At 42.0% G+C, this 24,393-nt stretch overlaps 1 long non-coding RNA gene across 21 annotated transcripts in view; it reads left to right on the top strand.

Annotated features, from left to right (window-relative positions):
• Positions 1–24,393, top strand: part of LOC119707810 — a 242,900-nt gene that overhangs the window by 151,177 nt on the left and 67,330 nt on the right. For 20 of the 21 annotated variants that reach the window (XR_005258880.1, XR_005258887.1, XR_005258888.1 and 17 more), the window contains 2 exons: positions 12,041–12,317; positions 17,172–17,351. This is a non-coding gene — a long non-coding RNA (uncharacterized LOC119707810). Of the gene's footprint in view, positions 1–12,040; positions 12,318–17,171; positions 17,352–19,518; positions 19,628–24,393 lie in introns of all 21 variants that reach the window. The other variant, XR_005258881.1, reaches the window with a different exon arrangement.

Below are 24,393 nucleotides of genomic sequence, written 5' to 3'. Positions count from 1 at the left end.
CCTGTCTTGGCTGAAAATCTGGCTTTTACCTACGGGTGTGGAGAACGAGGGGAACACAAGGGTAAGGTCCATGTGTTCTAGGCCTGAGAGGCGTGCAGAGTGCTGGGCAGAGCCGTGCTCCGTGCGTGGCACAGCAGTGATCCCACAGGAACAGGATCCGCAGGCAGGCGGGCTACCATGGGATCCTTACTGCCAGAGATAGCAACTGGGCCATCTGGCTAAACTTTTTAGAATTAATTGTAATTTCGTCTGGATGAACGTCGCCAGGTTTGGATCAGGTTGAGAGAGATTCTATTGTGGGTAAAGGAGAGGGAAAAGGGAGGAGGAGAAAGGGAAAGAGAATGGAGCGCGAGTTAGCTCTTCTAGATGTGAGTGCAGTCCGGGGTTCTTGTCTTTGTTGAATGTGTGAGATGAGTAGGACTGTGAGGCTGGATTGTATTTTGTGGGGCTCTATGGGTACAGCACTGTCTTCTCATAGTACATGCCTTGTATTCATAAACCTTCGGTAGCAGCTAAGGAGAAATAGAAGGAGTGGAAGGAATGCCTTTTTTCATCCAGTTTTCTTAGGGAAAAAAAAAAAAAGCAACTGATTTTTTTTTTTTTTGGGGGGGGGGGGGATATAATTCACATCCATTCAGTGCTTCATCAGCTCCCCTGCGAGCAGAATGGGTTTTGTGCTGCACTCGGCCTCCATCCGTGTGCCACATGTTCCATAAACCTTGGCAGGGCCCTGGTGCTCAGAGTCTGCCATGCACATGGGTGCTCAGGGCAGGGGCAAGCCCGTGATCGTGACACCTTCCCTCAGGAAAATGGAAATGTGCTCTAATTAGGCATTTTTCCTGCTAACTGCATCGGTCCCTCGCAGCTTGAAGCAGGTGCCGGTAATCAGCCCTCCCTCCTCCCCCTGCAGTGGTGGTGCTTGTGCAGGTCTGAGATGCACAACAAAGCCACGCTGCCACAGTTCTAATGCTGCTTTATGGTGCCTGGACCTGTCCGAGAAGGAGGGAAAAATAATCTAAAAATATGATTGCATGTGTTTTGTTTCTCAAATAAGACTCAGTGTGGAGCGTGTTCCTTCGTAGCTGCATGCGTGTTCGTGCAGTGTGTGCTCGCCCAGCGCGCTTGATTGTCGCAGAGATAAGTGTTCATTTATTCAGTGTGTGTGCAGCTAGACTCAACGTTTGCAGCCAGAAGACAAAAAGTTGGAATCCCTGTAGCCAGCACAATAGGCGTTCCCCAGCAGTGATCCCAGTAGATAGAAAATGGACGGGTAGGTGTTTGGAAGTGCACACGCACTTCTGCAAGTCCTGAGTTTATCTGCTGTAAACTGTACTGAGCTGTGCAGATCTCTGCTTATTTATGCATCTGACTCCATACCTGAGCCACTGTACATTGAATCCTGAATCACAGCACATTGTTGAGCTGAGCTTGATGGGCTTTGGAGCAATCCCCCTCCACCAGATTCACTAATATAGCTCTGTGTGCACATTTGTGGAGGCACTAGTAATTCTGGCCTGTAACTTCTCACTAGAGAGCAAACCAGCCCGTGATTGTCTTAGCAATGGTGCAGAAATCTGTCCACAGGTATTCCTCTGCACTCACAGAGGATATTTTAAATCTCCAGTTCTAGAAGGGTTTTATTTAAATTTGACTTATGATCTCCAAAAGAGAATGTAATTCTGTTCAATGCACCTTCATTTGTAGAGGGATATGTAGGAATAAAATGCTCAGGATCAGGCCCTTTGCAGCCTGTCTTTTAAAAAAATACACCATCAAATGTGAGATCTCATAATTTTGAGTTGCCCTTTATAAAAACTGTCTTTTTTCACAGATTAGTGTTACCATTTATTTAGTAGTTGTGTACTCCTCGTTCTTGCATGCATTTGAAACTTGCTGTTGTGTACCTCTGGAAACAAAGGATCTGATCCAAAGGCCTCTGAAGGTGACAGGGGTTTTTTTACTGACTTCAAATGGGATTTGGATTAAGACTATATACATAATAGTTTCAAATAAAGATCTGACTGCTATAGTGGTTTTCAGAGCCTTCCACAAAACTTTTCGAAACTCTCATAAAAATTGTCTAGCCGTGATGCTCCAAAAATATGTTTTGTTGTTTTGCTTTAAAAAAAAAGGGGGGGGAGGGAGGTGGTGCTCCAAAGAGCTTTATCTCACTGGTGCTCCAAATGAGTGTTCTATGAATAAAAAAGAGGGAATGCTGGGTCAATATTTGGTATGTAGCTGATGCATTACCTTATGCATTCTTTATTTAAATTAGGGCAGCCTTTTTGGAAGGAGTCTATAGATCTGAGATGGCAATGTACTGCCTATTTATTTTTACACACATAAATTTAAATTAACCTCAACCGTCGTATCCTGTTATCTGCCAAGGAAAACATTTAGCTCCTGTCCAATCTGTGTGGAGTTTCAAAGTGATTTGCTCTTTTCAAACTTGTTAAAGCGCAAATAGAAAAGTAAATTGCTTTGCATACCGATCGAACGTTTTGCAAAGGGGAGGGAAGAGGAGCTAAGGAAAAACGAATTTACTATTATAATAACCAATATACCTTTATCAAATATTAATTAAGTCATCATTTGCTGCAGCCCTTGATTGATTGTATTTGAATTGCTGACTGATATTTTGCCATACTTTAAATCTGAAGGACACTTAGCATGTTGCCCATTTATTCAGATACCTTCACACAGATATGTTTGCTATGGCATTCATTCAGCTCCTGAAGTTCTTTTGTCAATGTAAGCAGACATTTCCAGAGGAGAGGCCAGCTACAATTTCAATAATAAAAGAGTTCACGTGGTTTTATAACTACAGAGGCAAATATTTTTGGAGTGCCAAATTATCAAAAATAGTACTATTTAGGCTGGTGTTGTTTTCTTTATTTTTCTCAGATTTTTTTTTCCTCATTTTCAAAAGTAGAAAAGTACCCTGCAAACAGGAGCTAGAAGACAAGGAGCAGCACATCAAGTGTATTTATTTTAATGCTGGGGGGACAGGCCGCTGAACTGAGGAGCTTAGAGAAATATGTGAGAGCAGAGCATTTTTGTTTTTCACAGCCCTGCTAGGCCAAGGTGTTTTACACTGAATTCCTCAGAGAGAGGAGTCAGTTTAAGGGGCCTGTAAAAGTGATCACCAAATGCTGTTTTTTTCACACAAGTTCCATTATTATTTCTGAAGCACTGCTCACAGTAGCTGGTCTCACGGAATCGCAGTAGCATAGGTGATCGAGGAGGGGCTGTTCTGTGGGAGAGTTCATTTGCATTTTCATCTGCAGGGTGTAATAACCATAAAGCAGCTACAAATATTGACAGTGTCTCAGATGGACAGTTGTTTCAGTTCAGGCAGTTCTGTGTTGGTGAACACGAAGCTTTGACATGGACTTCTAAATGCATTGGCAATCTTTTCGGAGCTGCTCTTGCTTTTTATTGGAATGCAGTCTGCAAAAGGCTAGGAAGGCTGTTTTGTTGCATCCAAGAGATTTTGATCGCTCTATTTGTTTTGCTACCCAAACACAAAGAGTTCTGGTATATTTACTTCTACATTTGTATATACAGCAAGTATAATTTTTGAAAGATTTTCCTCTTTGATAAATCATTCTTTATTTTCTTCTTTTTTATGTATATATTTATTTTTCTCTCTGGTTGCAGACTTTTTCTTTTTTTTTTTTAGAAAGGATAGTTCTCAGGATCGCTTTGTTACCTTTGGCAGATAAGATGTATTGTCTGATTTGTCTATAGGAAACAAAATAGTATACCCAGTCCTGAGTCAGTGGAAAGTCTCCCACAGATATCAGAGGGTTTTGGATTGTACTCTCAAACCCAACTAACACTAATTTAAAAACCTGATGCAGGAAGCCTGAACTCGAATGACTCTTAAAGTGCATTTAGAGAATGCTACATTCTGCACAGCCTTCAGACTTGGGCAGTGAGCTTTTGTGCCTTCTTGCTTTACCCAGTTGAGCCCAAGGAGTGTCAGAATCCTGCTTTCTGCCTTTAAGGGGCATGGCATCAGTATTCTTCCTGAGCCAGCATGCATTTCTGAATTGCAGGGTGCACGGAAGGAATTGATCACATCCCAAAATGGATGGAAACTCTGTTACAGGCCCAAAGGACGTACATAATTTTGCTGCAGGAGTTCATCATGAGGTTTAGTTTTGGTTTTAATGCAGTGTGACATATAGGGTTTTTTTTGATTACTTAGTTATTATGTGAATAAATAATTAACATTTTAAAATTTATTTTTGTTAGTAACCATTTTATAAAAACAGTTTTTCAACTCGATCTGTTATGAAGATAGCTAGTTAGCAGTTTTTAATTGAAGGTTATACGTTTCTCATTCTATAATTATTATAGAAGGAGGAATTAACATGATCACATGGAAATTTTGTTTCTTAAATGGAGATTTACATTGATGGATTGAAGGTTTAAGGTGCAGATTTACATTTAAATTACATATTACATGACATTTACATTTTAAATTATACTAAAACAATTATTTCTACTGTCTTATTGGTACCTTTGAATGTCTCTATAAAATTATTTCATTTAAAGTATAACCTACGTTACTATGTATATGTCTCACGTAGGAGATCTGACTATTTTTTGTATGAGCGTGCTCCTATTTGGTGTAAATAAAAGTGAAGTTGCATGTACAGTATTCATTTGTACATATTTAAAATGCTATTTAGCACTTTACTTAGAGCAGTGATTACTTCTCTATAACAAAATGTTTTTGGGGGTGATAGTTAACACCATAAAAATGGTATCTATCTGGTGCTTGCATTTTGTTTTCCCCAGAATGCTTTCAGGAATCAAAGCTCAGCAGTGTTGCTTAAGAGAAGATAAAGGATCTCTATCTAATTAATTAATTAAAATCTATTAAGGAATAGCACATGGATGCAGGTGCAGCCAGCTGAGAACAAGGTGGCCTGGATTCTTGAGGAGTGGGCTGATTTGGGACAGGAAACCAACTGGAACATGATTGTAACTGTTGTAAGGAGCAGGCCAGAGTGGAAGTCAGTGAACATAGAATAAGTGTAATTTTCTAAGGAGACTTTCATGTTTGTGGAGGGTGCCATACATGTGTGTGTGTCCTTGCTGTGCGGGTCCCTTTGGTCCAGGACACTGCGGGCCATGTCTTGCAATCAGTTTTATCAAGTTGGAAGGAACTTAAAGTATGAGCATAATTCTCTTCCCAAAATAGATTTCTTTACAGTGTCAGCTGGATGACTGGTTTGCACCCATATAAGGTTCTGGGCTGGACACAGAAGCACTAAAATTCCATTATTGTTGAAATAATTGCTGTAAGCTTTTTAGCTTTTGATGCCTGCTGAGCTGAATACACTGAAGAGTCCACACAGGCCTGGTGGTGGGTTGGATTTCACCTGGAAAAGGGGGGTGAGTGCACCTGTATCCAGTTCCTGAATTTTGTAACTTTTCTTGTTCAGGATGTTCTTCCTGAGATACAATCTTACCCAAAACATTAAATGGCAGAGCAATTGAAGGTTCAGCAGGAAGTGCTAACAAGCTCTCCTGAAAATTAATCTGTGAAAAACTAGGCCTACACCTTAACTGTGTCTATTAGTTTTAAGGTTGCAAGTAGTGGAAGAGCAAATAGAAAAATCTTACAATTCAATTAACACCAGGAGATCAAGCTGAAAAGCCACTTTGCCAGTGTGCTTGCAGCCTCAGTTCCAGCTCTGTATGAGCATTTCTCTTGAGTGCTCAGGACAAAACAGTTTCCACAGGTGACCAGTAGCTGTTGGATGGGTCTGCTTCTAATGGCAATTAAAAAAAAACCATAAAGCCACTCTTCACAGAGTGAATTTCAGCTTCGTGCTGATGGCTCGTTCAAAGCCCACATAAAGTTTAAGCTCCACTCAAATCATTTCAGATAGCCCCCAGCTTTTTTCTCTCTGTCATGTACCATGAGGTACTCCTGTAGAAGCCACTGGAAGAAATAATGGGTTCAAAGAATAATTAACACTTCTGGGACTGCAGATTATTTTGATCACAGACTTTACTTAGTCATTCTTCTATCTTTTCTTATAATATCCTTTAATTTGTAAAATATGCATCTAGACATGCTATTGTCCAGAAATTAGGCCTTGATGAAATGGGAATTGTGATGCCATTGTTTGGAAAAGTGCGTGAGAAGTTGGGAGATTCTTTTTCACTCAGCCTCGGGTATAAGAGTAAGAGCCTCTTCAAGTTTCCTCCTCTTTCCATGCCTCAGCACCTCTCCTTGTAAGTTGGAGATAAATCTGGTGTTGGCCGTGAGATTTCTGGTGTGAGAAACAGCTGATACCTGAATAAACCATGTACAGCCAACACACAACACTGCTCTGAGAAGGGAGAGTTGCTTGAAATGCAGAGCCTGCAGAATTTGAGGGGTCCAGTGCTGCCCTTGCACAAGGGGCATCTTGTAGTCTACATCTGGGGTGTAACTGCTGCTCTAGGCCTTGGCTGCCTTTGAATAGAGGCTTTTTCTCATAGCTTTGGGAGGCCTTGCCTCCCAAAATCCACTAGTATTCCTTACCAAAGTGGAAAGGTTATGTATTGCTTGCCATGAGTTTTTTTTTCATCACCATTATCTTGCAAAATAATCTCTGTTTTATGCATTGATAAATAATAGGAGAGACTAACACACTCAGCATCTGCATCAATATACCTGAAGTCAAAGTCCAGGTCAGATCTGAACAGCTTAGGAGAAGGATGCTGTGAAATTGCCTGGTCTCTTATCCTTCCAGTTTAGAATTCTGCTGTGCAAGTAATTAAAATTTGGTGTGTTGATAGCATTTTAAGGTTGTATGGCGAGTTTAGGTAGATCATTGCATAAAAAAAAAATTTAAAAGCCCCAATCCCCCAGACCTTTACAGAATACTAAACAATGACCATGAAAATTAGAACTTACAAATCAGAACATTTTTTGTGCTCCCTGCAGAACAGAAAGCTGGGAGGCAACTTTCAAAAATAAACACATAAGCATATTTTACATGTTTTGTTTGCTGGATTTTTTTTTTCTCTCTGACAATTCTATTCTTTTTATCCTACTGCTTGCCTAAATGTAATTGAGTTTAGGATTCCTTTCTTTTTGCAGCAGCCTCTCCTCTGTTTGCACTAGGAGCTTGGCTTCTGGGAGCCAGGAGGCAGGTTTGTCCACACTGGCACTGTGGCACTGCGATGACTGGAGCAGCAGATGTCTGGGTCACTCTGTGTCCAGTGTCCCTTCCCCAAGAGCCTGGAGTACCCCAGACACACACGGGGTGCTCAGTGAGGAGCAGCTGAGTGCACAGAGCCACGCTGGTTCCACCGTGTGGACAGCTCCAGCAGGCCAGGGTGTTTCAGAAACACTGGAAAAGCTGTTTGGGTTTAGTTTTTCCCTGCATTTTTAATAAATGTGCCTATGAAAACCCAAGTCCTGCAGGCGCTTAGGCATAGGACTGACCTGTGCACCCACATGTAGTCCCAGACTGGGGTTCTCTGTGTCCTCTTTCCATGTCCTCTCTGCCTCTCCAGCACATCCCCTCTCCCCTCATCCCCAGCTGCTTGGTGCTGACTGGCAAACCAGTGCTTTGAAGCAAAGGTAGGAATACAGGAGTTCTGCAGCCAGACTTCTCTGAAATGTTTCCTGGTATTCCTCTGCCCAGTTTGGCAGCTTTATAATCTGATTATTAATGGCTCTGAAAATCTTCGGGTGAGTGCTGCTGGGCCCCTAAATTGTGGTGTTTATTTTGGTGTCCCCAGCTGGCTCAGGAGTGCTTTTGTTAGCAAGTGGTCCTGGACTCTCATTTCCACTCCCAGGCTCAGCTGTACATGGATGTCCTGAGCACCAGGGGTGTGTAAGCTGGCCAGGGCAGGCCAGCTCCCTTGTTTGCAGTATCAGTTGAGATCAAATGGGAGAAATTAATGTGATAAATCTAGAGAGAAAAAGAGAAGGTGTAGATGTTCCAGTCTGGACTGTGGAGTTGGGCAGGGTTTGTAGCTGTCTGCATGCAGTGAGTGCTCCGGGCTTTTTTCATGCTCTTTGCACGAGACTTCCAAACTTCTGTGTTTGATTTTTTGGGTTTTCCCCACTCTTTCTTTCTTCACCCTTTAGGTCAGTTGATATCCCATTTTTCCAACATTCCTGGTAGGCAAAGCTGTGTTTGCAGGCATTGTTTTGCTTGTGCACCTCCTGTGTGGTCGGTGCCTGCCTTTGACTGGGAGGCGGATCAGAGGAAGGCAGAAGAAGCTCCCTGCTGTCCTCAGTGAAAGGTGTGCTCAAAGGGGTGAGCAGGTTTCAGCAGCCTGAAGCAAAGGCCTGGGAGCTCTTGGTGCCACAGCCACTGACATGGTCTCAGTGCACTTTTTGAGAAACAGATGTGTCGATTGCTGCAGGAGTTCATTGTCAGAGATAACGAGAGTTGCGAGTACCTGAGAGATCTTAGTTAGGAAGAAAATCAATGGTAAAACAATCTTTCAATCTATAACCTGAGTAAGTAATTTACTTTTGAAATCTGGTTCTGCTCAGAGGTGAAACCGTTTCCATTCAGGCTTTGTTGAATCACAGTATTAGAGTGGTAAGTCAGTGTTGGGAAGGTGTTGTTTTGTTTGTGTAAGAAGCCCTTCCAATAACTCATCAAACTCCTCACAGCTGTTTTTTGTGTCTGATTTTAAAAAGTGGCATTTTTACAAGATATATTTGAATTTTATTTTGCAATCAGTAAAAGGCTCCTCTTTAGCATGGAATATAAACATTGTGGACTATTTAATTGGAAGGCAATTTTTCTTTTGAGCATATATTTTATGAATAAGTTACTAGTGTCACTTATTTGTATTGTAGATATACTGCTGTAAATAATGTGATGACTTGTATGACTTGTACCTCTGTAGGAGTTTTGCAAAGACTAACACCATGAGACATTAAACCTCTCTCTAAAATACATGAAAAAAATAAATGACATAAAAATTTTTCTTTGGGAAACAGAGACAGAGAAAAAAAAATAAAGACAGCTGGGTGAAACATGTTTCTGTTGATTTGAGAATTCATGTTTTATTTTGTCTAGCGATCAATATGCATTTTTTTTATTTTTAGAAAATAAAAATACATCATCTGATTTCCAATTTGAAAAAACAGAAGACCTATGTTTCCATATTCCACACGGTTTCATTTTGCACTCCGATTTTAATTTTGCATTCGTGTGTCCTGTTTTCAATACAAACTTCAGTGTTGAAGTCCACTGCTTTTGTAAATTTTTCTTTTAAAAGGAGAAAGATGCTGATTTCAGTTCAGCTGTGTAAAGCAACGGACGTGACTCCGTGGCTGCTCCTGGTGAAGGAAGAAGCATGGTAGCTTCTGGAATGGCAGCGTCAGACCCTGAGTAGTTGTCTCTGCAGTAGCCCTGTGCTGGGCTGCTGGGCAGGCTCATCCTCAACAGCACATGGTGCTCTCCCAGTTGCTGTACCTCTGTTTAATTTGTCTCATCTGTGGCACAGTCTCCTCTAAAGAACTCAAGCTTCAGATGAAAATGTAGTTCCCAGGCAGAAAGGAACTGCAGTAAAAGTAGTTGTACTACTAGTTTGTCCTATGATTAATAGCAAGACTTGCTTAGAAGTTAGTCTTTGATTTCCTCTGTTTAATTGTAGCCCTAAGTGAAATGGGTTTTTGATTTATAGAAAATGCAAAATTAGGTACAGAAAGTTTTAAATTACAGTAACAGTAAAAAATTTCCCACAATAATCATCCCATATTGTTTCAATTCAAAAGAGCTAGGGCTTGATTTGTGTGGGAAAGAATCCATAGCAGCCAAGTTCCACATTTGAAACTGGGGAGAGGGGAGGCTCAATTACCCTCTTTTGAGAGTATAAAAATATGCCTGAACTTCACTATGTAATACTTTTATCATATATTTCCTCTTTGGAAGGCTGTGTGTTAATTAATTAATTTAGAATAGCTCTTTTCTTGCATGGATGCCCTGTAAAAGCAAGTAGAAAAATTGTGTTCAAACGTACAAGAGCATCAGTTAAAAAAGCATAAGCTTTGGGAGCAGCAGTGGCTTGTAATCATGATGGAAAACTGATACATTTTGTTTTATAATATTTGCATTATGCAGAATGGTTCAGTAAACTGTGAAAGCTCTAACATAGTTCAATAACAGTAGCTTTAGTAATAGTAGTTTAATTCCTAAGCTACTTTTTGGAAGTTCTGCATGACTGATCTCACTTTTGCTGCACCATATTTATGTTGACTTTTTCTTTGATTAGACCACAATGCCTATGTGTGTTTGCAGCACTAATCCTAGATGCTGAGATTCTGAATAGTTAAAATATATTCAGCATCACTGAAGCTATTCTGGGGTAAATGACTTTGCTTTAATGGATGAGACCAAATTCTGCTCTATTTACAGGGATAAATGCTGAAGAACACTGATCTGACCCATGCAAGGTTGCATGCAAGTTCCTGAGAATAGTAGTTTTGGCCCTTTTTTTTTTTTGTTGTTGTTGTTTACTGCAACGCAGTTAAAAATAATTCTGAAAATAATAATGCAGTTGTTATTCTGTTGGTCAGGTTGGTGGTTTTTAAAATCCTACTTCACATACAGTTTTATTTGGAGCACACTGAGTTTTTGAATGTAAAGAGCTGCTTCTATTCCATTTGATTCGGCATGACCGAGATGTAAAATCTAAACATAAAGCATAGTATTGATCCATTTATAAGCATTTTCCAATTGTACTGCACTTCTTGGATAAATTATTGTTGTAGGATTTTAAAGTCAGGTGAGCTCTGCATTTGTGCTATAGCCTGACAGTTTAATCAAGATACAAATTTAGAAACAAATCAGCACTGTCTTTTATACAGTGCCTCTAAATCCACGGTAATTTGTACCAGACCTCGGTAACAGGAAAGGATCGCCGTTTCATGCTACCAATACCAGTGGGTGTTGCTCCCCAGCTGCATCTTATAAGAGAAGATGCAAGAGAAATTAAAGGATCCCCACATGCATTTTTCTGTAATGTACCTTTTGCAGAGTACAAGGCTGATGGAAAATTCCCTTGAATTCAGTGTGCGAGCCGGCTGTAAATAGTGCCATATGTTCTGCACGCTTTAACTCCTGCCTTTCGAGAGCACTGGGCAGTTTTTAAGTCAGCTTTCTTTGCTTTGTAGTTTTGGAACGTTTTAAAGAACGTAAGCGCTTGTACTCTGCAAACTCAGAACGGGGAGGGGAGAGCTCAAGTGCTGCTGGTGCCTACCCTGGCTGCCTCAGGACTCTCCCAGAGGCCTGTTTCGGGGAGCTCTGCCGTGCCAGGACGTCCCTTGCAGCGTGAGCTCGTCCCTGCACGCTCAGCTCCAGCGGATCCGAGCTATAGGCTGAGGCTGTGTGCACTGGCAGCACAGATGGAGTGTGCTCTCATTAGGACTGTTTGTTGCCTGTTGGAACACACAGCATATTTCTACCGTGGCATCAACAGTTTCTAAGAACTGAGGTCAAAATAAACAGGTTGCAGTTGGATTCAGGAACAGTCTGGGAAACAACTTAAAATTCCCTGCTTAGGCATAACCATATTCCTAGATAGGTGGGTAAAAAGGCATTCTCATAGCAAAGGCTCATCTGAATTGATGCTTAGTGGATGCAGACCAGCGTGGAGTTGCAGAGGCACAGCCAGTAAATTTTCTACAGGTATTGGCACGGATATTGGCAAAATTGACCTTATTTTAAATAAATGAGCAAATTTAAGCCCAGCGCTGTTTCTCCTGGTCTTTCTGGTGCTTGTGCAAAGTGAAAGCAATGTCCTCGTGCCCGTTTGGAAGGTGCCCGTTGTCACCAGGCCTCAGCCTCCTGTGCAGGCGCGGGTGCTGCCAAAGGCCCTGGCGTGCGCGGGCTCTGTGCAGGAGCAGAGCTGGGGCGCTGGCAGAAAACCTCTGGCAAGCCTCCTGGAAGCTGCTTGGGGTTGCTACTGCCCCAAACTCCCCTCCCCACCCTTTCCCTGGGGATTAGTGCTTCCTCAGCAGAACCCGCACCTGAGCTGCCTCATTGCAAACCCGCAGGTCCTGCTCTGGCCCTTGGAAGGGCATCGCTCGCTGCGGAGCTGCTGCAGCACGCCCGAGGTCTGAGCCCGTGGATTCGGCGTGGAGAGCCTTCATCTCCAGCAGCCAGGTGGAGCCCATGGATTCAGCATGGAGAGCCGTCATCTCCAGCAGCCAGGTGGAGCCCATGGATTCGGCGTGGAGAACCCTCATCTCCAGCAGCCAGGTGGAGCAGACCCCTGGGAAAAGGGAGTGCGGTGGGTGACAGTGAGATTCACCAGTGCCTCTTCCACAGCTGGTAAGTGGATTCACAAGATCAGCCCATACACACACTCACGGTCCAGGTGACAGCCTGGCCCCACAGGCATGAGTGAGTTTTAGCCAACAATATCTGTGAATGCAGGGTTTAATTTGTAGTGTTTTAAAAGCCTGAAAAATTTTATGAAACGGGACAAATTCTTGTGATGATTTTTGGCTTGAGTAGAGATGTAAATAGATTTGCTTCCGGACAGAATCAGCCAGTCACTTGTAAGGACTTACTCATATTAACCTGGTCACAGTTCATTTGCAGCCAAAGGAACTATCCTGTTTGTTGAGCTGCAAACACACAAAGGCACAGCAATCTGCTAGATTTTAGACAATGTTCTCATGGGTTTAGTTAGAAAATGTTCTCATGGGATTTGGGGTTTTTGGGCAGTGAGTGTTAAATCTAACTCTAGTTTTGGTGGTTAAAATTTTAAAAAAAAGTATTTTTTTTTTTCAGAAATGAAACATTATTGAGCTGTATCATATGCATAACAGTAAATGGCTAATACAGATATGTGTAGTGGAGTAGTGAAAAGAGGTGTCAAAAGAATTACAAAAATTTTGAAGACTGATATGGAAAGATGTGTATAATTCTCTAAAAGAAAGGGTAAAAAAGAAAGCCTTCCCATATTCTTTGCTGCTACCATTTTACTGCTGTGCCATTCTTTCTTCCCATGGCATGAGGCATTCAGTGGTCTGTATTACAACCACTTAATACTATTATCATCCCTTACTTTTCTGCAGTGACAAGGAAGCAGCACTCCTAGAATACCTTGTTTATAGGATGATCTTACTGTCTCCACGAGGTTTTCTTGGTTCTTGCTGCTGTTCTCCATACGCTTCTGCACACAGTTTGTGTGTAACAATGTGCCTTTCCATCCTTGACCCTGGCAGGTCTTGTGCAGCCTCATTCATCCTGACCCAGCACCTCTTCCCTGCTCGCAGACAGCTGCTGAGTCTCAAGCTCTTCACTGACTGTGAATGCAGTTGGGAACACTCTCCTCCCCCCCACTTTTAAGTTGGCTCTCAAAGCCCATCGCAGATGGTCTGTACCTCATACATAATAAAGATTTTTTTTTTTTCTTCTGAGGCGGGTTTGTGTGAATGTGAGAGGCAGACAGTCTGGCAAGCTTAGACCTGTGTTTTTATTTTTTTTTTTCTAAGTGAGCCTTGAGGGATTTGTTTGCCATAATTTGAAACCCCTTAATAGCTTATGGAGCTCAGTAATATCTTGGTTCCAGAGGCTGGAACCTGATTTGTCCATTTGATATTTTCATAGGGGAAGTTACACACATTGGCAAAATGGAGTTAGGGCCCAGCTGGACAAGACAAAGAAATTAAGCAGAAGCATTCCAGGAGCTAAAGCAGTTGCTTTAGGCAGGTGGTGTTCTAATAAGAGTATGGTAGGTTTGTTCTAACTGTGTGGGTGAGTTGAGGGGTCACCTGTTATAGCTGTGTATTTCTAACTACTTGTAAGACTTGTTTCAGTGAGTTCCCTCTGTCCTATTTTCAGACTTGAGCAGTAAAGGCTGTGTACCAAAGCGTCCCCAGGACCTCGTGTAAGAGCCTAAGGAGCATTTTCAAAAGTCAGATAGTTTGGGTTCTAGGTAGCTCAACACTGCTGCTTCTTAGTTCCCTTGTGAATGGTTGGATTGGTGGTGTTATGCTCCAGTAGCCGTAAAAACAGCATTCTAATAGCCATAAAAACAGGTTCATGTGTGGAAATCTGCTTCATGGGCCAGGCTGCTAGTGGGTTCTGGGTTTCTGTTCTGCATGGAAGGTGCCTTAGGGCTCTTCCTGATCTCTGCACTATGCTTTGGGAGCTGAAGATGTAGAACATATGCAGGAGGAAAGTGATGGAAGTACATCTATACCAGCAGTTTCAGCAGTGGTTTTGCCCTCAGTGAGAAAAGATATGTCAAGGTGAGATATGGAATTGTATGTTTTAAAAGATAAGGGAAAAACGTCCTAAACTAATTTGGATTTTGTTCATGATGAGGAAAAAATTAACAGGTATTTCACTCCTCTGTTTTGCATGTTAAATGCTATGTATGTGTGTGTGTGTGTCTGTGTCTGTGTGTGTGTGTGTGTTGTTACTCATTATATAGAAAAATAAAGGCCAGAACTAACCTGTGAGCTGTAGAGTTTTTGCTGAAATACTTTGGGGTTCAATTGTTTGAAGCTCTTGGCTCTTAGAGGGAAAAAAGTCCCACAGGTGTCAGATAAGACACTTTTCCAGGTTCGAGGGCCTGAAGGGTGTCAAGAGTAAGAGTCCCTGAGAAGTGAACAGAGCAAATAAAATCTTTTGAGAGGAGATGAGCTCCAGAGAATATCCCAGTTAGGCAGCAATGGTCAGCAGCACAGGGCAGTCATAGGCTCGTCCTTCAGAGTGGAAGGACCTTGGGAGACATCTAGTCCAGCCTCCTGCTCAAAGCTTGGCCAGCTGAGACCAGATGGTTGAAGGTTTTATTCAGTTAGGTCATGAAAGCCTCTGAGTATGGATTCTGCACAGCCTCTCTGTGCAGCCCCTTCCACTAGTTGACTGACTTCATGGCAGAAAGGTTTTCCATTGTTTCTAACCTGAACCTTTTGTATTTCAAATTCTGACTGTTGTCCCTTGTTCTCCCACCATAACCTGGCTCTGGCTTGTCCTAGCCTCCTGTTGGGTGTGGAGACGCTGTCACCAAAGCCTACTCAGGTCCCTTAGCCCCTTCTCACAGGGCTGATGGTCATTGTGGGGGTCCCTGTCATTCTGCCTACACTGCAGTATCGCTCAGCAGGCTGAGGGGTGGCACAGGAGCCTCTCAGGACAGTGCTGGGGCTGACCCATGCTGTCCCATGCTGGCAGCAGGACAGGCAGAATGGCTCCCTGTGAGCTGCATCACTCTTATCCAGCCCCTTTAAGGGGTGTGAGTGTTTTTGCTGACCATCTGCTAGAAGCAGTGCCAGGAGCTGATGCTGTTGGCTGGCCTTGGCCTTCACAGCAGATTCCTGGGTTAATAGTGTGGTGTTACTAATTTCAGGTATTGATATAGAAAAATATTAGCTTGGATTTGAAGATCATATAATTTAAATGCTAGAAGATGTTAAAGCACTGTAGAGTTTCTTTGCAGAGTGGTTTTTAAGCTGCTGAATGCAGGTTTTAAGCTTAAAACACAACAGTTAGAGATACACTTAGTCTTAAAAATTGTTAGGTATCATGTAATTGCGTAACTGCAGAGCCCAAGGCTTTAAGAACAATACTGAGTATCGGGAAATTGTGATTTGATTTTAAAATAAAGCAACATCCATAGGATCAAGAGTCTGCTGCTTTTGTGAAGCAAATGTTCATCTAAGAGGGGTTTTTTCAAATAGTGAACCACGTCTGTAAAGTTCTGAAATGATAGCTGCTATTATGTGCTCATCTGCTTGGCACAGTAATTAAAGTATACATTAATGCTGGGAGACACGTGTTTAGAAGTATGGATTGAAATTAATCACCCTGCCCCTATAGAAATTGCTTGATGAGTCCAACAGCATGTGTGTTGCTATAGAAAGCTGTGAGTTAGTGTATTGTACATGGGTACAGTTACATTTAGTATTTCGTATGTTTTATTAAATATATATACAAAAATACATTTAATTTTATTAAAGCTACGGAGCGGGGTTATTTCCATATTTTTCCAGTGTGGGACAAGCATTTTTACAGGTAAAACTTGCACTGTAGTCACCACTAAAGATGCAATTGTCAAGCAGCTCAAATACTGCTCAAGGAGCCTTTGAGGTGTCTGCAAGCATCATGTGGGCAGAGCAGGAGGAATTCCTGCCTCTGTGAGGTGTGGCTCACCCAAGGCCAGTCTGGCACATCCACCACAGGTCCCTCGTGGAGCACCAGGTGCAGGATGGGCTTGTGCCGAGCTGAGCTGTGTGCAGGAGGCCCTTGGCTGCCGGGAGAGAGTGATAATTCTGCATCCACCAATGAGTTTTATCTTAGATTTAAGCTTGCAATGTTAATTCCATCTCCGGCTTCCTGGGCATAGACACAGTTGTCCTGAGGAAGTCTCCAGCGTGAGTTTACAGCCTGTGCAATTACCAAGTGAGGTGCCACCTCAGCCTGTACCACGGTTACTCTGCCTGCCAGAAAAACTTGGTGACAAATATTCCACAAGATGCTTGAGAGGCCGTGATGTCACCCCTCCACTGGCCAGTTCACTGGGTCAGGTTTGCTCTGTTACTTTGCTGGCTACGTGCCGTGGAAGTGGAAGAGCAGGCGTGGGTCCTTCCCTGAAATGCACGTGGTGTGCAGCTCAAAGCACTGCTTCTGTCCTGCTTCCCAGTGCAGGGAACTGCTCTGCTTCCCCAGCCTGTGTAGGGAGCAGCTGGAGAGCTGCTACTTTTCCTGGTGGCACAGTGCAGTGTCCCAACAAAGGGCACTGCTCTGTGCAGTGCCATCGTGAAGCTCCTGGATTGAGAGAGAAGCAGTGAGCAACGGGTTGAGGACACAAAAAGAACAGAATCCTTGTCTGGGGGATGGTTTGAGAATCGCCACCCTTGTGAACTTAAAATGTGTGCACAAAATATGCCTTGTTCTTCCCTGCTTACAACTCCGATGTACGACCCAGTTTCAAAAGTTGTTGTTTGTGCAGAACTCTGACTTCTGTACTCTCACTGGTCTACATACCTCTTTGTGTGTTCAAGATCTAAATGCAGGGTGCAGGCAACCTTTCTCTCACAGCTAATACTGATATCCTGCCCCCGAGTTACAAAAGCAGAGAAAAGAAAACCCTTACAGACATTTACTGCTTCAGTTGATACATATTTGCCTGTTTCTGGGTGGTGAAAGTTGTTATTTTTATTATATTTGCAGCATATCAGCCTGGATGTAGTCACCCTGTCAGGAGTGTAAAATATACAGCAGAAATTATTTTAATGCTGGAAAAGCTCTTACTCATCTGAACCATCATTCAAAATGCACAGTGAAGGTCGCCAAGCAGAAGTTTTCCATCCCACTGTCTGCAGGACTCCTGCAGGTCTTCTGATGCTTAAGGTAAGATTAAAAATAAAGAACAAACAACTTAGTTGCAAAACAGAAGCTGGTGCAAAGCATGAAGGTATAATTCTAGGGCAGAGAGGATCCTCTTTGTGCATTGACCCTTGTCTACAGGAGCAATGGCATTGGAAAATTTCAGTGCAATATTTGTTTAAATAATCAAAGCAGAAAGAACAATAAGCCCAAGTTTTCTACCAGAATTAAATATATATAAATGTATATAAAGAAATTGCTTAGTATTAAAAAATAAAAGGATATATTACGTTTTCTTTATTCTTTTGAAAATATATGTCAAAGTACAGAAGTGTTTAACTATGAAAAATAAGTGTTAGCATAAGCAGGGAAAGTAGCAACCACTGGGTAGGACAATGTATTTTGTTTTGCTTAGCTCCTGAGAAATAGCTGCAATATAGAAATAGCTGCATAACCTATGTTCAGGTTATGCCATTGTTTGTCCTTAGTGCTTTTGGTTTGTGTTCTGTAGTGGTGTCCATGACATTCAGTGAATTAAGCTCTTCCAGTGTATTTCCTTATTTCTCTGTCAATGTAGTACAGGCAGCTGGGGTGTCATCAGGATCCCTTCTCCATGACTGTAGTCATAAAATTTTATATAGAGAGCATTTTCCAGAGGCTATCAGTATCTTCTCTTATACATGACTTTTTTTTCTCTGGTTTGTTTTAGATAATCCATATAACTAAAACACATTTCAGAAACTTTGTTTTCTAAATGTGTGTTGGGCACAGTTGTTCATGTTGCAGGTGTTCACATTCAGGGCAATATAAAATGCTGCTTATGACAAATGAAAAATAATGGAATGCTCACTTTATAGCCCTAGGAGTTTGGCTTGGGCCTACAAACAGACATTATTTTTCATTTGTTTATAGACAGACAAGTTTATAATTAAGACAGTAATGGGCATAAGCATTCTTGCAGCCTTTGTAGCTCATCTTTCTTGTAAGCATCAAAGAGAATATTTGTGGTAGAACGCACAGTAATAAGTGTGGGGGAATCAACAGCATGCAGATCCATTTGTTTATTTATTTATTGAATCTGGTTATCCCCTGTCCTCCCATCATCTGTGCCTCTGCAATAAAGGCAAAGCATGCCTATTTTCTCTCATTGCTATCTCTCCAAATGCTGTAGATAAGAATGATAGCTGGACACAAGTACCACACTGTGCACCCCAGACTACCAGAGGTATTAATGAACACAGGCAAAGACTCGTGTAACCATTACATCAGTGTCCTATTTCTGGAAATGACTACTGTAAATTACCATTTGGCTGAGGAATCCATCGTGCTGATCTGGAGCCTGCATGGCCCAACTGTGGATTACATCAAGCACATGAAAAAGCTGCCCAGGAATCCTGGCACAGAAGGAGATTATTTTGTTTTGCATAGGAAACCTGTGTGTTCATGCATACATGTGTAGAAATATGTAAAGTGGTTTGGATTGCCTGTGTCTGAGAGCAGAGCCCTGTGTGCGGCAGATCTTTTAACTTCAGGGGTTGTACATCTTTTATGTCAGCTCCGAGGCAGTTGAGATGAGCTGAAATGTCAGTCTTGGGGGATCGCTGCTGTGTGAGAGTTGCCACAACACACTTTCTCTAAGAGCCCTTCGAGAATCTCTGATTTGATTCCTCTCACAGCTTGGTCCAAACCAGCTTGTGTTTATTGCCTGTGAAGCCCATTTATGTCTGCATCACCTGGGGACAGCAGTTTGGGGCTGATGTTTCATCAGTGTATCTGATGAAAAGGTACTTGGGGGGTCAGGAGTTTTGAGGTCTTTAATAATTCTCTAGAGGAATGACTTCTATTGAGGAAATATTACCAGTTTGATGATTTTTGTCGTGGTTTATGTCTTTAGTTAGTGCCAGCAGTGTCAAAAAGCTGAGATTTGTGTGTCCGTATATTGTACACTGAATTTGAAACACAAATATCTCATCATAAAAATCTTCTTTTTAAAAATGGAGAGAAAGAAAAAATATCAGTCTGGTTAAGAGGTGGTTGTTCTTATTAAGAAAACAGTGAGTTATTACTGCTACCTCTGATGTATCCAAGTCTAGTAATACATGTATCTCTTTAGGACTAGACCTCAGAATAAATGGCAACATCAGAAACTAAATTAAAATCTTCTAAAACTTGATCCTCATGTATTTTTAAGGAAGTGGTCTATTCCAAGAACTCTAATGTATGAAGTCTTGTTAAGATTAAAGTCTCTGGAGGCTGAAGTTCATTTTTTGAGGAAGAAACCCAGTTAACAATAAAATCAGGTAATGCCAAGTTATATTGTTGCAAATAATTAAAGTAAATTTGTATTCAGAACATTATCAGTGTATACAATAAATAATAGCTGAGAGTAAAGGCTGTGACCCCATGCTTGTTAAATTGCTTGAAAGTTAATTTGGATGTTTTCAGGTGGAGGAAGAGGTTTGGTTGTTGGGATTCTTTTCCCCCTCAGCTGCAGTTTTCTTTGTAATTCCACAAAAAATGGAATAATTTGGGCTTGTCAGACCCACCTGTGAAAAGCAGATGCCCTTGTACACAAGTGATCTTCACTCAGCTGGTGAGCAATGAATACAGAGAATGGACAGTGCAGTTGCTCCAATATTAAATTGCTCTTGTGAGCCTTTCAAGCTGGATTTCTTTCCAGCCCACAGGAAATGACTGATAATCCTTTTTTTTTTTTTTTCTCCCAGAGAAGGAATGTGCTGCAGTAGAAATACAGTATGTAGCATAAAGATTAATACATATCCTTAAGTTAGATAATTGCAAAGGTATTGACTTTCTCCAGCTAAAACGAGAGTAGTGAAACAAGGGACGTTAATTGTGGGGGAGCCTCATTGCCTCTTACTGCCACTGTTATCTGTTCCTTAGAATATTGCCAAACTTAAAATATTTGGGGTGAACTTTCAGTGCTGAGTATGTTATTCAGATTTGCTGCCATAGGCAAGTTCAGTCATAACAGTTCACTTTTCCTGAGCAGAGGGCAGCCTTTCCTTTGGCATCTTTGAAATTTTGAGAACTTTGGTGCTTTAACTAGAAGCTTTTTCTTCTCTAAAGAAAATCTTCATTTGTGCAGTCAGCTGGCTGATTCAATCTCCAGCTGAAGAATGATCACGAGATGAGTGTGTGTTCAGTCCTGTTTCTGATTCAGTCCTGTTTCTGATGGGTTTTAAAAAGCGCCGACAGCTTTAGTTAAACACAGCAGTGGTTTTCAGTATGTGGCTCTTTGTCTCTGTACAGGATTCCTGTGCAGGAGGTCCTGGGAGAAAAAGCTCTATCAGCCATTAGAAAGAGAAGAAGTTTTATTTTAAGATTTTAAGGAACAAAAAGATCTCGCAAGAAATAGCATAAGAAGATGCTTAAACTCTGGGTAACCAGGAGAAAGGTAGAACAGGATGTTAATTTAGAGTATTTTGGGCAAGTCATGATCTTTCTCAAAGATTTTGGTATAAGTCATGTTCTTAATTTTTCTTAAATATCATATTTTTTTAAAATTACCAAACAGGTTACCAAGTACATTCATAGTCTCATAATATTATTTTGCTATTTCCAGTAACTTGCTTGTATTGGTAATCAATTAAAGCAAATTTTTAAATAAACAATGATCAGCATATGTGAATTCTTATCCCTGGAAGCTCCATACCCAATGAAAGCAAAATATGAAATAGCTATACATCAAGTAAGTTGATATGTAAAGCACCCAGAAGCATCATTTCTCTGTAGGTGATGAAATGAGATGGGTGGGTTTCCCCACCTGCTTTACAAACCTGCTCTGGATGGAGGGGAAGGTTTTTGGAAATGCCTGTGTCCTCATCAGGTGTGGTGAGTGCCCACTCCTGGGCATCCCATGGCCAGCAGGTTGAAGTCCCAGGAGATAACCCCCACACCCACAGTGCTTGGAACTGGAAGCAGTGCCTGTTAAACTGGCTGGGAAGAGGTGCTGCTTTTAACAGGACAATTTCAGGACATCTCTGGTCTTTAATTTTTCCTTTACATTGAACCACAGGATCACAGAACCATGAAATGGGTTGGGTTGGAAGGGACCTTAAAGCCCATCCAGTTCCACTCCCTGCCACGGGCAGGGACACCTTCCACTATCCCAGGTTGCTTCAAGCCTTGTCCAACCTGGACTTGGGCACTTCCAGGGATGGGGCAGCCACAGCTTCTCTGGGCACCCTGTGCCAGGGCGTGACCACCCTCATAGGGAACAATTTCTTCCCAATATCCCGTCTAACCCTGTCCTCTGACAGTGTGAAGCCATTCCCCCTTTTCCAGTCACTTCTCTGTCTTCAGGTGGTCTGAGATGGGGCACATTGGCTTTTAAGAAACCCAGTTCAGATGCTGAGTAAAACCCCAGCAGTTCTGAGGTCATCGTCTCCCTTGTCTCACATTTTCAAAGACTTCAGGCACTTCAAGCCCAGTGTGTCTGTCAGGGGATTGTAGCAATTCTGGAGACAGGTAGCAGAATAGGAAAAGGTGGAATGCTAAAGGAAGGAATGCAAAAGGAGCCCTTTTGCTGGTATATCTGGTATTTGATTAAACCTAGGCATGCAATACTCCGGATATAATTCTTATATTTTGTTGAAGGTTTTTAATTTTTTTGTTTGCCTTTTTTTTATGAGAGGGAACTGCTTCTGCTCTGTGCCAACTCCAGAGTGCACATTGTTGTTGAAAAGTAAATTTTAAGGACGTGTTGTTCTCAATGTAAATGTGGAGCTGTTGGTCAGAGGCACACAGACTGCCTGAAATTCATAAGTTCATGCAGCACTACTACAAATACTGCTTATAGGAGAGTCGTTTAAAGAAAGTGCAGTGTGTCTTTCTCTCATTTCCAGATATGGTGTAGCAGCCGGACATGATCAATCAATACCATGTGACCACTCAGCTGTGTTTGGAAGAGCTTCACAAATCACAGGCAAGTTTAGGGCTGCTGAGCTGGTTGATGTAAGCAGGACATCTATAAAACTGGTTTCATACAGCCTGGGTTTAAGCAATTACCTGGCCTCTCTGCTTTTTTTTTTTTTTTTTTTAATTTCAGTATTATTGGACAAGGAAATAGTGTGTCCACAAAATTCAGTTTTAGTAAACTGGCTACAATAAACAATCATTTAAAAAAGGCATGAAAGACTAAAGAATTTTAAGTGTATGTAGATTTAATTGTAGTGACTGTGCCATGTATTATTCTCAGACTCTAGAGTGAGGCACAGGGGCTGACATAACTTGCTCTGAGCATTCCCTGGATTAAAAATTCTTGCTGTTTGTATTCTGTCATGAAATGGTTGGCATCCCAACAGTCGTGACAAGTGTATGTGTTGGCAAGGAATTAAAAATGGTGGTGCCTCTGAAGTTTAGCGGGAGGTTTCCTGCTTGTGGATGGCAGGCAGTTGTAGCTGTTACAAATGCCATTCCCTTCTCTGCATTGCAGCTCATTTCTGAAACAAAGCAAGCTTGGGAACATGTTCCACTTTGTAATAGGAACTGCTACATTTGGTTTTCTTTGAGTCTTCTCTGACACTGGAGTCTCTTCTCTTTTTTTACTTGTTGTTTTGTTAATAAATCAACTCTGACTACAATATCTCTCTGCCTCTAAACCACAGTAAGGGCTGCTTGAAAAAGCGTGAGCCTCCCAAATTTTTTACCCTCAAGAGGAAATAACTGATTTTTTTGTTTGTCTTTGATCCAGTCTCATCAATGCAATTTTCCTTCTTCAAACAATTGAGCCTGCAGTTCATTATAGTGCAGGACCGGAACCCTTCTATTACCTTATTTTTAGCAACAATTAAATCGAGCCTTAAAATTGAATTTGCAAAACGAAAGGCCTGTGCCAGTCCCAAATCTTAGAACTCAGCTCTTAAATTTGAATCTCAGCACTTTGCTCTCCTGGGTGTGTCATTTGGTGGTGTGGCTTGGTGGTATTTGTGACCGTGACCCCACCGAACAATTTAAATTCTGACATCCTCATTTTCAGAATTTCCACTTGCTCTGATGAAGCACTTTAAATGAGTTTTTACTCCTTTGAAGTGTAGCCTGCTGTGCTGGTGTCCATGACCTGTGCCTCTTTGGGTGTGGCAGCCCACTGGACCCACCTGGATGTGCCATCTGTCCTGGGAATCCTTTCTGGCCTCCTCCAGCCCCAAGCTGAGGGTGCAGAGTTAGAGAGCACCAGGATGCCCCAGGCAGGTGCATCTGTGCTGGAGACTCAGTGGAGCTTCTCAGCCTGGGACAGTGAGAAGATCTCACCTTCCAAGCCCCCTCCCAGCATCAAGGACACGGGGTGCTCTTCTCCCGTGGGGTTGAGCATCTTCCCAGAGCACAGCCTCTGACTATTTATCAGAGCTTATGTACGTGATGAAAACGTAACTTCCCTTCAGCTTATGCAGCTTAGAAGCTCTTAGAGGCATGAATTAACAGGTTGTGTCTGCTGCAGAGTCAAGGAGCTGTGCTGCAGAAGGGAGAAGTTGTTCTGCCAGGTGATTTGTTAGGGTCAAGCATTGCCTCCAGAATTTTTCAAGCAAGAATGTTTATCTGCAGTTGGGACTGACTGACACCATCACTTCTTCATAGGACACTTGGCATTAAAAAATGTTGTAGTTTTTTAAAGATGGCTGTTAGAAGTCTGGGAAAAGAAACTTGCTACTTGGCCAGGACGGAGGTGAGGAGATTTGGAAGTGTCTGCCAAACATGGGAGAACAAACTCCTGTCACAGTGACTGTGGGAACTCTTAGAAACAGGAGCATAGTTTGAAATACTGGATATTTTACGGTCATCGTACCCGACTGAGATATCCTCATGTTATGGGTACTAAAGCTCTCTGAATAATGGAGTTTGCTGCAAAATGTGGAGCCCTCATGTTATTTACCTAGCATGGTGTGCATGGAAGCATGGTTAGCATCAGGCAGGCTGAGATATCCACAAAGAGAAAAAAATCTGATTAATGGCACCTAGAAGAGGGCAGAGTAACCCCCTGCAAGGAACCAGACCCCTCAGAATGCAAAACTGCCAGACTGAGATTTCAGGCCCATGTGGAAGAGCT

The sequence above is a fragment of the Motacilla alba genome, chromosome 1A, assembly GCF_015832195.1.
Source record: "Motacilla alba alba isolate MOTALB_02 chromosome 1A, Motacilla_alba_V1.0_pri, whole genome shotgun sequence".
NCBI classification, from domain to species: Eukaryota; Metazoa; Chordata; class Aves; order Passeriformes; family Motacillidae; genus Motacilla; species Motacilla alba.
This window is presented reverse-complemented; position numbering and strand designations above follow the sequence as displayed.